Source organism: Ursus maritimus, unplaced genomic scaffold (assembly GCF_017311325.1).
Source record: "Ursus maritimus isolate PB19 unplaced genomic scaffold, ASM1731132v1 scaffold_4, whole genome shotgun sequence".
NCBI lineage: Eukaryota > Metazoa > Chordata > Mammalia > Carnivora > Ursidae > Ursus > Ursus maritimus.
This window is the reverse complement of record NW_024426552.1, coordinates 52,196,668-52,212,773: the sequence shown is the minus strand read 5'-3', so window position 1 is coordinate 52,212,773 and position 16,106 is coordinate 52,196,668. Positions and strand designations below refer to the sequence as shown.

General features: G+C 39.6%; 1 protein-coding gene across 11 annotated transcripts in view; it reads right to left on the bottom strand.

Moving 5' to 3' along the window:
* The window catches only part of BBX (BBX high mobility group box domain containing), a 265,993-nt gene that overhangs the window by 187,818 nt on the left and 62,069 nt on the right, over nt 1-16,106 (bottom strand). The window contains exon 1 of one of the 11 annotated variants that reach the window (XM_040621190.1): nt 11,935-12,090. The exons of the other annotated variants lie outside the window; for them this stretch is intronic. The gene's annotated coding sequence lies outside the window, so the exon portion shown is untranslated. Of the gene's footprint in view, nt 1-11,934; nt 12,091-16,106 lie in introns of those variants that run through there. 11 annotated transcript variants of the gene reach the window in all.

The following is a 16,106-nucleotide window of genomic DNA, read 5'->3' as shown; positions in this document are numbered from 1 at the left end:
CACCTCTTTACAAAACTCTAGCCATATTAGATTCTTCTAATTTTTCCTAGACATCTTACTCTTCCTCACCTCAGAGCCTCTGTATCTCCTACCACTCCCAGCCCAATCCACCTAATATCTACTCATCGGCTCTTAAATCACTTTCTCCAAGAGAGGTTTTCCTGAGCTCTCAGATGAGAGAAAGTCCTTGTTAAATAATGAAAGGGACACCTACACAACTTCAAATAAATCTAACTGAAGTGTTTTAATAAAAATAGTCAAATAATTCTAAGATTCATACGAAGATAATATCTAACAGTATAAATTAATACATTTCAATACAGAAGTCCTACATATTCGTTTGGGTGATTTAGGTTAATTTGGCCCTACTCGATAAGACACTTGACATTCCTTTTCTTTGGAACTTTTTTTTCCCTTTACATCTTTTTAAATATGAAGTACAATAATAATAATTCTCCTAGTAAGAAGCTTTGTCATTCACGAACTATGACTGTGACCTTGACTTTGCAGCCTCCAGAACTGTAAGAAAAGAATGGTTGCTGTTTATAAGCCATGCGGGCTGTGAGTTTTGTCACAGCAGCCTTAACTGACTAAGACAGAAAACTGGTACCAGAAGTGTGGTGCTTCCACAACAAATACCTACCAATGCGAAGTAGCTTTGGAACTGGGTAATGAGCAGAGGCTGGAAGAGTTCTGAAGTGCATGCTAGACAAAGCCTACCCGACTGGGAACAGAGCATTAAAAGCAACTCTGCTGAGGGTTCAGAAAGAGACGAGAAGAGACAGAGAGCAAACTCCAAACTTCCTGGAGAATATCTAAGTGGTCTTGAACAGAATGTGGAAATTGGGACAATTAAGGCCATTCTGATGTGGTCTTAGATGGAAACCGGGTACGTGTTATTATAAACTGGAGGAAAGGCCATCCTTGCTATAAAGCAGTAAAGGATGCAGCTGATTATGTTCATTCATGCCCTAGTATTTCGTGGAAGATAGAACTTGTGAACAATGAAACTGGACATTTGGCTGAACTTTTTCTAAGCAAGGTGTTGAAAGTGCAGCTTGGATTCTCTTGAATGCTTATAGCAAAATTCAAGTAGAAAGAAATGACTTGACAGTATTTGTAATCAAAAGGGAAGCATAAGTTTAAAATCTGAAAAAGTCTCAGGACAGTCTTATTACAAAAAACGAGTAAGCATTTTTGGAAGAGACCAAGAAGACTGCAGCCAAGAGACCTTCTGATAAGGAGATCAGGATGGGTGTGAATCAGAGATTTTATCAGCCATACCCCAGAGGGAAAACAGCAATTTGAACTAAAGGAGAAGAAAGGAATGAACGAAGGTTCGTTGTCAGAATTTATAGGAGGGGACTACAGAGCTATACTGCTTCAAATGTGTAACATTTTTCAAGACAAGGAAAGAACTCTAAAGGCAATTCAGAGATTATCAGGGCTTCTTCCTTCGTTTCAAAGTATATCACCTGGGTTTCAACAAGCCAGAAGACACCTACCCAAAGCAGGGTAGCTGGACTCACCCCTCACAGAGCCCTGGGGAAGTAGCTAACTCCACTTAGATTACAAAGGATAGAGCCACCTGGAGCAAGAACTTGGGCATAGTGAGGACAAGTCTTCCATAGAGACCTCTACCAGGGTAAAGCTCAGCAGAGATGTGGGGGGTGGGGCTGCAGGCACCCCACAACCGCACATCAGTAGAGCCACAGGCATACCACTCCAGCCTGAGAGAGATGCTGTGTAGGCTGGGCCCAGCAAAGTCTCCGGGGGCAGGTATACCCTAGTGCGTCTGGGAAGTGGGACCCCTGCCCCAATGGGCCTGGTGGGCAGAGCATCAAAGTAAAGATTATTCTTGAGTTTTGATTTGATGTTATTTGTCCTGTTGGGTTTTGACTTGCCTGGGACCTATCACCCCTTTCTTCCCTATTTCTCTGTTTTGGAATGGGAGTGTTTACCTCTATGCCTGTACAACCATTACACTCTGGAAGCACATAACCTGTTTGAATTCACACATTTACGGCTGGAGAGGAATTTGTCTCAGGATGAATCACTGCCTAAATCTCACCTATATCTGACATAGATGACATGTAGATGAGACTTTGGGAGTTGATGCTAGAACTAATAAGACTTTGGAGGCTACTGGAATGGTGAGTGCATTTTGCACTTGAGGACATGAATTTTACAGGGGCCAGGGACAAAATGCTAAGGTCCGAACGTTTGTGTCCCCTCAAAACTAATGTTGAAATCCAAATGTCCCATGTGATGATATCAGAAGGTGGGATCTTTGGGAGATTGCTTAGGTCATGAGAGTGAAGCCCTCATGATTGTGATTGCAGTTCCCCTGGCCCTGGTCATGTGAAGATGCAAGAAGCTTGCAGAGGGCCCTTCCCTGGGCATGCTGGCACCCTGATCTCACACTTACCTCCTCCAGAGCTGAGAGAAATACATTGTTATATATAAGCAAAATCTGATGAGTGCCACCAGTCTCAGTAGTTACAAAAATAATAAAGAAAAAAACACATAGGAAAATGACGGTTGGGATGCGCTGCACAAAAAGTAATTTGTTTGGGGGGCACCTGGGTGGAATCAGTCAGTTGAGTATCCAACTCTTGGCTTCAGCTCAGGTCATGAGATTGGGATCATGAGATCCGGCCCCACATTGGGCTCTACACTCAGCGCACAGTCTGCTTGAGATTGTCTCTCTCCCTCTGCTCCTCCCCCGGCTCTATCTCTAAAATAAATGAATAAATAAATAAAATCTTTATTTTTAAAAAAGGTAATTTGTTTGAGGCAGGGGTGCCTGACTGGCTCAGTCCATAGAGCATGCAACTCTTGATCCCAGGGTCGTGAGTTCAAGCCCTATGTTGTGCCTTGAAAAATTTCTTTTTTTTTAAGTAAATTTCCTTTTTTTAAGTAATTTGTCTGACGTTTTGGAAGACATGTCTATAAACACTCTGTGAATAGTAATTTAGAGAGATTAGGGTTTTACATCTTTACCTTTTAAAATTCTACAATAAAAAGTAATTGCAGGGCACCTGGGTGGCTCAGTTGGTTAAGCGTCTGACTTCAGCTCAGGTCATGATCTCAGGGTCCTGGGACGGAGCCAGGCATGGGGCTCCCCACTCAGCAGGCAGTCTGCTTGTCCCTCTGCTCCTCCTCCCCCTGCCCCCACCCGTGCCCTTTTCTCTGTCTCAAATAAATAAACACATAAATCTTTTTTAAAAAAAAGTAATTGTAATGAATCTGTATTTCCCAATCTCATCTTTTTCCTGATACCCCATCTTTGATATCAAATTAACTATGGATACTTTGTACTGAGTACTACTCAAGAAGTCACTGATTCCACTAGCAATCATACCTATCTGTCATGCCAGTTTTCAGCTGTGTGCTTCTGTATGGCCCATGTGTACATGGTTCAAGTTTCTGTGGACATTTAATCCTCATTTCCTGTTAAAACCATCTGGTTAAAAGCACCATTATGAAGCATAAAAATATTGAAGGATCCCTAAGAACGGATTGCAGGATATGAGATAAGAAGAAGAGCCAAGCAAAAGATACAACCACTATTAACTAAAGTAATGCAAACTATGCTTGCAGAACAGAAAACAGACACTTGGGGCTACTGTGGAAAAGCAGCAAGGATGCTCGGAAAGTGCAGCCTCACACAGGACTACTGTTCATGTTTCGCCGGCCTCAAGTTAATTAATAAAACCAGGGGTTGCTAAACTGTGAAGGAGGACATACAATCAAACCTATATTAACCAAAAGGCTGAAGGAGTAGCCTCGTCTAACTGACTAAATTTACTTATAAAGCCTTTTTGTTTCAACTACTGATATTGAAACCCTTTCTAAGATGTATTAAAGAATACTTTCTTGCTTTAGTAAATACAGTATAGCAACCATAATTAAATCACTGGTCACTGCGGGTCTTACCCTACACTAGGGTCGGTCTTGTTGTAAGCATCAGTTTTCACTGGACCCTAATGACGATGTGGACATTTGGGCTAAATGTATGCAGACTGGCCCTAGGCTATTCATTCTTTGGAAATTCCTCTCTTTCTTTTTTTTTTCTTTAAACTAAATTGTTTAGAATCAATTTTTTAAAGGGGAGGAAAGGAGCTCATTTTCCTGTAAGTCAAAAGGAGGAAAAATAAACCTGGTTATCTGAGCTTTTCCTGTATCACTGGAGCTTTTCTAAAGTAATAGATATTCTTGAAAAATCTGTTCCATTTCAACACTTTTAAGGAAATGAGTACCTACGGGCAAAGCTGGGGAGAAAGAAAGGTAAAATCCAATTCCTATGTGGAGAAGAAAACAATAGTGAAGAAAGGTGTGCAGTACCCAGATACTTACTAAGTGTGTCTTATGTACTAGGTACGCTTGTATAGCATACACACTGCTAAGCATCACGGCTACAAAGCCTTTTCCGCCTGTGCCTCAGTTTCCTTATCTGCAAAATTCAAAGACTAGCCATATATAACTCTCCGATAATATACAAAAGCCTCCCGTACTGTGATGCACCATGAGCAAAAGGATACTACTCTAGCATCAACTGTGTGTGTGTTGGGGGAGGGGAGGTTAGGAGGAATAACCTTCCAAAGGGAGGCAGAATGCACAAACTCTTCAGAATACTATTCTCTGCAGTTAGTTTAGGAATGCCAGCTTGTCATTTTACTCCTCTTTTTATTGCTTTTGGGCAGAACACTAAATGAATAACAAGTCAGGAGTTGACTGAGTTATACGTTAAGGGATTAAATATTAATACCCCAGAAGAGACAGTGAAGCACCCATAGAGGCTTGAATTCCTTTTGGCTTCAAGTCTCATCCTAAATGACACATGGCATCAGCATCTGTGGTCTGATCCAGACACTGGCGTAGGCACCAGCAGAGCTGGATCTGAGTTCTAGTCTTGACAGTAGCAAACTGTATGATCTTAGACAAGTCACCTACTCATCTGCAAAATATTTTCTTCTAGTTCTGTCATTAAACAAGAACGCCGTGACAAATTCAACACATTTCCTTTGAAAATAAAGACATCACACAAATAGTTCAGAAGAGTGCCACGCATATAATATATTTTGATTTAGGAAGGCATTTGACCAAGTATTGAATGCAAACATTAAAACAGGCTGCATATTCAAATGGGTTTTTAACTTTGAACAGCAAGCACTGAGTAATGAATCAGAAGGAATGCTAGAAAGATGGATTGAATTAACAAGATTAAATTTAACCGTGGATCCAAATGATTGGTCTAGATCACTCTTGCAAATTGCTGCTATATGCACAGAATAAACTGCTGGCATTCAGTTTGAATACATCACTCTCCCTGTGTGGAACAACTGATTCAGTAGGTTTTCCTCTTATGTTTCTCAAGTATAAATGTAAACCCTGGCAATACAGTGGAAAAAAAAAAAACAAACCTACCAGGATGGAGTAGGAGAGGCCTGACTTAAGTACAATTCATGTGAAAAAGAACCGAGAGCTCGAGCTGACTTTGAGCTCAACATGAGTCAACAGTGTGACACGACTGCCAAAAAAGCTAACGTAATCTTCGCCACCGGTCATAGAAGTGCAGTGTCCAGAGCAAGGAGTCACAGCTTAGCTTCTCTGTATTCTCTGCATCCTGGCTGGGCACCACAAATCGAGAGCGATGAGCTGGGGCCCGAGGGCACCCTATTTAAGGATGATCCTGACAAATAAGAGCAATTCCATGACAGAAAGGAACGGCGAAAACAAGTCCGGAATGCTGGAGGAATGAGGACTAGACAGCCTGGAAAAGAGAAGTCTTGGGGGAGACATGATAGTATCTGATGAGCTACTGGTGACTACGTTCAGACCTAAGAGGACGCCTACCAAAGCAGATCTGGGATTGACACAATTGGAACCCAGAGCACATCGGGCTGTTCAGCACAGGGGATGTTCAGGCAGCGCGACTGTTGTCACCTCTGGCTGCACCTCAGAAACACCTGGGAATGGTTTTAAATCTATCAAAGCCCAGGCCCCACCCCCAACCAATTAAATTAGAATCTCTGGGGGAGGGCCTGGGCAATGGTAGGTATTAAAAGCTCTCCAGGGGTTTCTAATGTGCAGCTACACTTGACAATGACCAAGGTAAATACAATCAGGGTGGCCGTGGGGGAGGGGGCATTGAGGGGATTCCTTCTCAGAAGGCTTTTATTTACTAGTTCTTTTCTAGAACCTTTTATAGTTGTAACTTGTTAATAATATCCTCTGAGATCATAAAATTAGTGCTCTTTGCAAATATCTGAGAAGAAATCAAGTTTAAACGGCACAGTCTCTTAAAGGGGAAGAATTCAGGCTGAGTTATAATAGCTAGCCTTTTCTATTCACGATTAAGAGCTTTCAACAATGTAAGCACTACTACCTTTATAGAAAAGGACAACAGTACTGGCACCTTTATATGCTGATAAACTTAAAAAAATTAAGTCCAAAGTTTTGTAAAATAAATTTAAAGCATGGTAACATTCAAGACTTCTCAAGTTTTTTCTACAATAAAATAATTCTTAAAACAAGCAGAAACTCCTCTGCAGTTTGAATGGTCTCTGCCACTAGTAGCTTAGCCAATGCATGTGATAAAATGTTTTATTTTCCTACTTTAAATATTTCCCCAAACTTTTTAATAGCAGAATAGCCTGGATTTTTCATAACAAATACATAGTTCATATTTCCTTCAGTGTTGGTTATATTCTCAATCCTATTCTTCTGACCGCCGACTAGAAATGTTCAAACATATTTTACTAATCTCCTTTGAAAAGATACATCCATACGTGTTCCCAAACCCTCGGGCCTCAATATAGGTCAGGCATCCACTGCAGTAGGTGGGGTTATGCTTCTAAATTTTGGTGACCTCTCCACATTTTTCCCCTTAAATATAACACACCCTCTAAACTTTAAAACTTTCACTTTAGGTTATGGTGAATCATCAACCATTTCCTTTGACTTCTGTTATCTGCCAATGCAAACAGCTCCTAATGAATCTGAAGCTTCTTCTAGGCTACTGGAAGTCTCTCTCGTTAATCTTTGTCATATGGTTCATAAATAATGAGAGCGGTATTAAAGATCATCATCTCGTTTACAGACAGTCACCACCGAAAGAGCCTGCAAGAACGCTGTGGATTTGACTGGACGTATGCAGCCCGAACGAGGCATTTCAGGAGTCCTGATGGGGGGACGAACCACGTTATTTCACATTTTACTAAAAGCTCCTAACTGTACCCCGTCTGAGGAATGACTGCCCTTTCCATATCAAAACACTAGCAAATAACGGCCTTACAGACATCTGAGCAGCTACTGGGTGGACAGTGTGCACCATGGCCAATAGTCACCTTTCCGTTTTTCAAGCACATACCTCTCACAGAACTGTTTTCAGTGCGGCAGTCTACAGAGCTGGTTATAACACTGGCACGATGTAACAACAAAATTCATGATGATTTTGCTTTTTCAGTCTGCCCCTTTCTTTTCTTTTTCTTTTTTTTTAAATATATTCTTCCCCCCTTCTCCGTCCCCCAAAGAAAACCAAAGCAACAATACTTCCACAAAACCTGACTCAGACTTATGAATATAATGCTTTCGGTGAAAGCAGATCAGCTTTACAGGAGAACAGCTTTCATGAGAAGCAGGAAGCTGATCTGAGCAGCAGAGAGAGCAGGGATGGGGCGGAGCAGAAAGGAACTGAGCTGGGGGAGAGCGAAGCACACACGGTCCTAGCTGCTTCCAGTTACTTATTGACGGCTTCATCTTTGAGCAGATTTAAAACAGGGCGAGCACCCGTCCCGCCATACCTTTTCTCTCTTTTACGAATCTCTGCAATTTGGCAAACTATTATACAGGGGAAAGTGAGGCCTTACAGCCTCGCCAGAGCCCAGTTGCAGGGAAATGATGTAAGCTTCCCACCTCCCACCAGCCCCCACTCTGCCAATCCACCTCTACTCTGACCTGTTAACATCCCCTCCCTCCCCCAGGGCCACGGCAGGGGGGGGGGGGCGGGCACGAGGCACGGGGGCCCCAGGCTCCCCTCGCTGTGTCCTACTGTGCCTCAGAAAGTACTGGCCACAGGATAAGGAGTAGTTTTGTTTTCAGAAAAGTCTTCAATGAAAAAGCAAATGCCTCCCTATTTAAAAAATAATGCTGAGTCGACAAAAAGCTAGTCAGTCCCCAGGAGGAATAATATTAAATAGGACTGAGGTGAGAAATGCAATTTAGCAAAAGGCACAGAAGGTGTGATGTAGCGAAGGGTGTAATAATGGGAGTTAGGAGACAGGTTTTGCTATTCTAATACCACCTCTGTGACCTTGGACAATTGGCTTCATCTCTCTGGTTTCATTTTCTGGAAAAGGAAAGAGTTAATATAAATTATATCTGAGGTCTCTTGTACTGTTGTAATTTTATGAACTGATACCCAAAAGAAATAAGCCAGGAGCAAAAAAGCAATCTAATGTGGCCAACTCTTTGTTGTTTACTCAGAATTGCAAGTAATTCCTTCTATGGAGCTATTTAAGATATGCTTTCCAAAGTACTAGTACATGTGAATAGGACCAGTATATATATCTATATATATCTATATATATCTATATATATCTATATATATCTATATATATCTATATATATCTATATATATCTATATATATCTATATATATCTATATATATCTATATATATCTATATATATCTATATATATGTAGATTCATGCTCAGGATAGGACAATTTACAAGCCCGTGCATATATATATCTATATATATGTAGATTCATGCTCAGGATAGGACAATTTACATGGAAATAATGGAAATAATGGAAATAATGGAAATAATGGAAATAATAAAATAATACCTATGCCATGACCCTAAGCAGCATAAATGATTTACCTTGGTCAGCAGTGTTCTAAGTTTAAAGTAAGTGTGCGCGTGCGTGCGTGCGCACGCACACACACACACACACACACCAGGGAGAAAAAAATTGTTTTAATTATGAACCCACCATATACTGGTTACTAACACAAAAGTCTTCAAATTCAGGTGGGCAAACTCCTGGAAGTACATGAAAGTTGCCAAGGGTATGAAGAGTACGCAGGAACAAAGATGGTAAATCAATTTTCTGAGCACGCTTTCCAAGAACTGATGTACTGAGAATATCCTACAGAGCAGTTCGCCTTTCCCACCTTCCCTTTCCCAATCCCCCTACTCCTGTTCTACAAAATCAAGGCACCTAGCTCACCCATCACAAAACTCATGCTGGGGTAGGAAAAACCTCTGGATGGGACACCAGGGAACAACGAAAAATACTGGTGGTGAAAAAGTATATGGCCCTAGTCACTGTCCTTTGACAACTCAGGTGGCTTTGCCAATTCTTCACTTGGAATAAACCTGGGGACCTAATTGGGTGGTCAGCCGAGAAATCATTAAATGTAATTTTAAATGATAGATCTCTGAGATTTTGAAGAAGAACTCACAAGTTCAAAGAATTAAGTGACACTGCTACATTCATGCTCTCATCTTCTTCACTTATGTAAACAAAATTTCACAGCATATACATTTAAAAAGAATGAAAAACACACTAAACTCTTTCTGCAATGAAAAATCTCACCCACTGATACATGAATAGAAAAAGCACCAATAACGCATTTAGAGATAAATCCCGGTAAGATTTTATTTTTCTATTATTATTTATCAAAATTTGTAATTTACACGTTATTTTCATCAACCGTGTACTAAACATTACTGTAATGACAACTTTTTTAAAAAATCACTTAGAGGTTTATGGTAACAGTAAATTAAATTGTTACCGGAAGTATGATATGGTGATCAAAAATAGATTTTTAAACATAATAGTAATATAAGGATAAAAATTTAGTGAGAAAAAATTAGTGAGAAAAGTGTAATAATAAAGACCTCAAGGAGAAAAATTAACACTCTAAAATTTCAGACTGTTAAAAGAGTAGTTTGTAAATAGACAGTGGTAGTTTTATATAGTTATGGAGTTTGATACAAAGAAACATGTTTAAGAAGGATAGAACAATTTTATTAAGAAATTTCAATACTGGGATGCCTGGGTGGCACAGCTGGTTAAGTGTTCCACTCTTGGTTTCAGCTCAGGTTCTGATCTCAGGGTCCTAAGATACAGGACCACATTGGGCTCGTGCTCAGTAAAGAGTCTGCTTAAGATTCTCTCTCCCTCACCCTCTGCCCCTCCCTCTGTACCCCCTCAAAATAAATAACTCTTTAAAAAAAGATGAAATTTCAATACTTATTATCAACAACAATTTTAGCATTAGCAAATGATTTAAACTTATGACAAAAAATTTAAATGTCAATGAAGAAATACATGAGGGAATCCACAGTTTTCAAAATTCTTACTAGAGTAAAAATGTTTAAAGACCGTTACACAGGTCACCCTTCTTTGATTCCAAAGCACCTTTCAAGGATCACTACAGAGTTAAAAAAGGAAGAGGAGGAGGAGGAGGAGGAGAAATTTAGAACCTCAGGAAATGATCCACTTTGAGAACTAGGTTTCCCAGTTACCCATAGTTCTTCTTTTAGTACCACAACAGTTTTGCCTCCTAATTTTAAACTATAAATGAAAATCTTCTCAAAATGGGGAACTCATTCTTATCTTCTTAGACCACACCAAAATGATATCACCTTTTACTAGTTTTCATGAACCCGAATCCTGCTGAGTGTTCACATAATGCCCCGAGACCTACGATACTGCTCCTGTGTGGCTCCCTGGATTTCTGCCAGCAAACTGGGGGCTGTGGGTTCCATTCCTGACCCACGGATCACACACCGCCAGCCTTGAGCTGAGGTACTCAAACTCCCTGAGTTCCAACTTTCTTCCCTATAAAAAGAGGTTAATCTCACCTTCCTAAACTACCTCACAAAATTGAGGCAAGTTCACAGAAGTGAGCATGCTTTACTTAAAGAAAAGGGACGTTTTGCCCTTTCGGTCAGGGTCCTCCTATCACTTACTTCTCACCACTGAATGTCTATGTGAAGCTCCCCTTTCCATCCTAATTGCTATGAGGTGTGGAAATCAGCAAAAAGCTAACTAGATCTGTTTAATTCTGATAAAAACTGTTTAAGCCAAGAATGTATGTCTTTTATCAAATACATCAAGCTTGTGACTTGATTCTGAGAGGTCATCTAGGCTCTGGATCATTAACATGGCTGGATGGCCAAAGGGTGAGGCCTAACATTCGTACTTGTGACCCCCATTCATTTTGGTAGCAAACCCATCCCACTTCCAATTACTAACACACAGGTGCATGTTACTTTTAGTAATTATCTACTCACTGCATGTTTTTGCTTGTTATGGTACTTGGTAGTCCAAAGCTTCAGTCTCCAAGGCACTACTCCATCTAGTGCCCTAGAACTTTAGGTTCATCTCCAGAAGCACAAAATAAACTTCTCACTTTCAAAAGTAGCAAACAAAATTCAAATAAGATCAAAGGGAAGGGCAGGTTTCAAAAAGTTAATTGATACTTCCTGTTCTATTTAAATGTCTATATGGTAGGCTAGGCACCTTATTCCACGAATTATTATGTGCTTCCTATTGTCTCATTTGACCCTGAATCTGAGCCTCAAAAATACTTAAGTGACTTGCTCAAGGTCACAAAGCAGGCAAGAAAGCCAAACGATAACTCAATCCTGCAGATGGATGGTCCCTCAAAGTTCTCTGGGACACGTACATGCCCCACTAAAGTGCTGGTATAATCAACAGTGTAGTGAGCAGCTGTGGCAGGATCCCCACCCTATCTTGTGACTCCCGCAGGGCATCAGGTTTTAGTCTGGGATGGGGGGAGCTTTCTGGAATCATGCAGATCTGAGTTTGAATCCAGACCATGTGTCCTTGGAAAAGTTATTTAACTTTTCTAAGGCTCAATTTCCCCATCCATAAAAGACAATAAGAGCGTACCTATAAGGTTGTTGTGGGCATTAAAAGAGATAGTGTCCTGGGGCACCTGGTGGTTCAGTTGGTTAAGCGGCAGAGTCTTGATTTCAATTCAGGTCAGGATCTCAGGGTCCTGGGATCAAGCCCCGTGCTGGCCTCCCCGCTGAGTGGGCAGTCTGCTTCAGGATTCTCTCTCTCCCTCTGCCACCCCCCTGAAATAAATATTTCTTTTAAATAAATAAATAAATAAATAAATAAATAAATAAATAAGATAGCGTCCTTAGTACTGCACCAGTTATAACCTTGCGTTTACTAAATAATAACTAACAACGCTTCTGAGCTCCTATGGTATGGACATGTCTTGATTCATCTAATTCTCCCCAGGAATCTTATGGCATAACAGATACTATGTTTTATCGATGAGGAAAGACTGTCCACGAGAGCTTAGGATTCCAGAGCCAAGAAGTGAAAGAGCTGGCACTGAGGCTAAGTAGCCTGTCTCGAGAGCTCACACTCTGAACTCCTGTGCCCTGACAGAAAATGATTACAATGAGGGCATGACATCTTTATTCTCACCATCACCATCTTCAACTCCATCATCAACTTTCTCTGTAGTTAGCCTGGAGGGCCACCCTGGCAACAAGACAATGAGCTGGGAATCTGACTAAGTGAGACTGACAGGAGGCAGGGCTACAGGGAAGAAGCCAAAAAGGCAGACAGTCTCTGGAAGAGAATAATGTGCAAAATGTAGAAACTCTATGGATGCCTGAAATTGGGAACATGAAAAACTTTGGGCTACTAGATTGGGGCAGTGAGCCCAGGAAAAACAAACTTACATTTATAAAATGTTACCAGGTGCCTAAAGGACTACTACAAAGAAAAATGGCAAAAACCTGGCCTGTGATAGAATTTGGGGTCTACTCCCTATCTGTTTAATAACTGTTATCTGACCCTGGGGGGAAATGTGATGATTTAAATCAGCTCTCACTGATGACCTGATACAGGCACAATGAAAAGCATTTACCTCTGAAAGTATCAGAGCCCAGCAAAATGTTCCTCTCAACTACTAAACTGCAACTCTATTCCTCTGGCAAATCTTAAATCATATGCTCATGCAATGTTACTTCTGAGTTCCTTTGGATAACAGTGTTTTGGTCTTTGAATCCACATTATTCTCCTCTATGGCTACTGTCTAAATCCAAAGGCTGTTTTTTGTTTTGTTTTTTCACTTAAAAGGACTGGAAAAAAATCAGTCCATTTCCTTCATGGAGAGTTAGACTGAATCCTATGTGTTCCCAAAAGTTCTGCACGTGTCACTGGTAGAGTCCTGACGGCTCTCATTTTGAACACACGCTAGTTTCCCCACTACCCTGTAAGATCCCACAAAAGAGAATCCTTGTTTTTGTTCATCTTACATCCCCAGCACCTAGTATATTATGTTGTACCCGATAAATGTTAGAAGATTAGTTGAAAGTTTTCAAGCCTGTTTTCCGACTCCTTCAAGGTTTCTTTTGCCACTGAGCTTACTCCCAGAATCCAACTCTTTAGATAGTGATAATCTTACGTCACCAAAATGAATTAGGATTTAGTGGATTTGTGATGACTTCTCTGGCAATTGCTGAACCTATGCCCAGCATTCAGTTTTCAGACAAAAGATAGGCCTCAGGGTCATAATCACTTAAAATTTATTGACCAGCTCAAGGGGCTTTGTTAGTCCCATAATATCCAGCACAAGGTCGGTGTCAGATAAACACTTTTATATTGGTTGATTAAGTGACTGCTGCTATTACAACAGCCACAGGCCAAATGCAGACTATCCTTGAAGTACCACTGACCAACAAGCATGTTAAAAGTTTTAACAGAACACCAATTAGTCTCTAAGAAAATTAGCTGTACAGAAATGTAAAATTATAATATAGTCAGACAACAAAAAAAATCCCCCAAATATCATACTTCTACTTTTTTCCATATAAAGAAGGTCTTTGAAAAATGAAAGGTTAAAAGAACCTTTTACCTTAACCTAGAAAACAAAACATTCTCCGATTAACTAAATGGTACTATCTAATAGAAACTGTTGGCCCTTAAGGTATGTGTATGGGGCAGAGAAATTCAGGATCAATGATCATCCAGTATTCCTGAAATTTGCCAAATCTGACTACTATTTTGATAAATCTAAACATACCTACTTGAAGAAGTTACCTGAAAGCTCCCGAAAGTTGCAAATGCCTCTTTTATTAATAAAATCTGAGCTGGTGTGCACTGGTAAACACAGCAAAATAATAAAGAAATAAACTTTAAGACTTCAGGTTATTGCATAGATCTATTTTTAAATGTTTCAAATTTCCATAAGATTTCCTAGCATTATTAGACTCCAAGAGACATTAAGATTAAGCATTCTGTTCAATGCTAAGGCTGCTGTTATACTGAAAATCAGTTTAACATGTTTTTAAAAATGAGCAATCTCATAAAGAACACCTGGTTATCTTAATATTTTTTAAACCCAAAACATCTTTTAAAAAATTAGAAATTGTAAACAGATTACATTTTGTAAGCTGATAGGCTTACAAATTTTCCCAAATATCAAAGTCATACTAAACTGGAAGACTATTAACTTATTAATTTCTTGATGGGGTTAATCTCTTCAATATAAAGCCACAGTCAGAGCTACCTACAAGTTATACATAAAATGTAAAAAAAATTTCTGAAGTACCACAATGATTATAAAGGTTAAAATAGCATAAATTAAGTAGCAAGTTACAGTTTCCCCTCACCACAAACATTCAAATATTTCCCTTTTACTTTCGTGAAAGACATTTCAATTACCTACAGTCATGTACTCTGTCTCAAAGAAACATTTCTATTAGTTTTAGGACCCTTTAAAATAAATAGGGGGGGTAATCAGAAGGGGGAATGAAGCATGAGAGACTATGGACTATGAGAAACAAACTGAGGGCTTCAGAGGGGAGGGGGGTGGGGGAATGGGATAGACTGGTGATGGGTAGTAAGGAGGGCACGTATTGCATGGTGCACTGGGTGTTATACACAACTAATGAATCATCGAACTTTACATCAGAAACTAGGGATGTACTGTATGGTGACTAACATAATATATAAAAAAAATTAAAAAAAATAAAAAAATAAAGTGAGGGAGTGTATTATCAAAATAAATAAATAAATAATATAAATTTTAAAAATTCAGTTAAACTAAATAAATAAATAGAATATTATCAAGTATAAAATTTCAGTACTCCTTTTAACTGTGTACCATTACTGAGAGTTGTGACATTTGTTATTTTTTTATAGTTCCTTACAAATAAATAAATCATATTTGGTGGAAATATATTCTCTCAAATCAGATTACATAGCACTTACCTGTGTATTCTCCTCAATATAACAACTTTTCCCCCCAAAAAGGCTTATTTCTCCTATACTCTAACACCTCTCTAGCTCTAAGAGGTTTCCTATTTGAAAGTCATCATTTGTCAATGCTTCAGCAAGCCACTTCTAAGGGGCACAGACATCTGAGATGGGTCTACAATACACTAACATTTTTTACTGATTAAACTTTAGCAAACATATTTTACAATATATTTTCACTTCTGAGAAAACTACTGAGATAAATGTTATTTCCATTTCATGAAGACCCTAAGATCCACAGAGGTCAACCATCTCACTTACTTCATGAGCTGAAAAGTCAAGCCTTGAAGTAGTTTTCTTATTTGAAATCAGGTGCTTTTAGCATATACTGGAAAGTTTAGAAATACATTTGTTCATCAATACAGTATAACATTTATGGGAGGGGGTGCATGGGTGGCTCAGTCAGTAAAGCATCTGCCTTCGGTTCAGGTCATGATCCCAGGATCCTGGGATCGAGCCGTGCATCAGGCTCCCTGTTCTCCCTCTGCTTCCCTCTCCCTCTCTCCAGGATTGTGCTCTTTCTCTCTCTCTCTCAAATAAATATAATCTTTAAAAAAAATTTTTTTAATTTAAAATTTATGGGAGAGGAGGAATTCTACACACTTCTAAAATGCCTCCCCCTCCCCCGCTACCTACCACCATCAGCACCTGATTGTTTCTGCATCTTCAACCAAATCTTTTTAAGCCTTTTATTGGACTTGCAGTGCTCCCTGAATTCTCTAAGCATTGTTTTGATCCCTTTTACTCTTTCATTATTTTTATAACTTTCTTCACTGTCC